Raw genomic sequence first — 1158 nt, forward strand, 5'->3', positions numbered from 1 at the left:
CAGTGAAGTTTAATAGAATTAATCAGAAGTGACATTCTGGGACCTAAGAGACAAAACCTTAAGTTTTACAGTTTTTGCCTTGGTGGATCACAAGGTGAATCAAGAGTGAACCATGTAGAACAGAGTTGGGCATGTGAGAGGAAAACACCAACCATGAGAAATTGTTTATTTTTTCTAGAACCAAAGATTAAACCCAGGGTGCTTTACCACTGAACAACATTCCCAGGACTTTTCTTTCTTTTTTCTTTTCTTCTTCTTTTTTTTTTTTAAATTTTGAGACAGTATGTCATTGTTGTTCAAACTGGCCTTGAACTTGCCATTATCCTGCCTTAGCCTCCCAAGTCTCTGGATTACATGCATGCACCACCACATTTGTCACTGAGAAAGTTTTGATCTAGAATTTTGGGCCAGCCTGTGAGCAACAGCAGGAGTTTGAACTCCTGAGAACAGAGTAAAAGCAGACAGGAAAGAGCCCTTAAGGAAGTTCTTAAATTTTATCAGGCCTATGTATCAACTGGGAAAGTTTCATGAAAGATGCTGATTCCCTTGACTTATTCCAGAGATTCTGGGCTTGGATTAGAATTTTCCCTTTTAAATAAACATGCCAAGTCATCCTGATACAGATGGTCTTCAGGCCAGACTTTGAGAAATACTATTTGAAAGCAAGAAGAAGGGGTTAGCAATAGTATTCTGGGTGGGACCATTCAATTGTTTCTTCCTTACCTAATCAGTTAACTCATTAATTTGTTCATGATTCTATAATCTAGGCTGGATTTAGCTAGAACATTGGGACAGTGTAGTTGGGTATTTCCCTCTCCACATGTAGTTTCAGGGCCTCTTCCGCTTTCCCTACCACTTACATACAGCTCTTGTGGTTGCGGCAGCAGAGTAGTCAGACTTCTTACATGGTGGTGCAAGGCTTCCAATAACAAAAATGTGAGAACAGGCCCAGGAACCCGCGGAGGGGCAAAGCCGCCAACCGCACCTGCAAGATAGGCGGACCTGCAACCCACTGGCAGCGGCCTGCGGAGGGGTAGAGCCGTGCCCCCCGCGCCTGCAAGGTAGGCGGACCTGCGACCCACTGGCCCAGAAACCCACGGAGGGGCAGAGCCGCCCCCCGCCCCCCGCGCCTGCAAGGTAGGTGGACCTGCGACCCAC

This window comes from Marmota marmota, unplaced genomic scaffold (assembly GCF_001458135.2).
Source record: "Marmota marmota marmota unplaced genomic scaffold, marMar, whole genome shotgun sequence".
Lineage (NCBI taxonomy): Eukaryota > Metazoa > Chordata > Mammalia > Rodentia > Sciuridae > Marmota > Marmota marmota.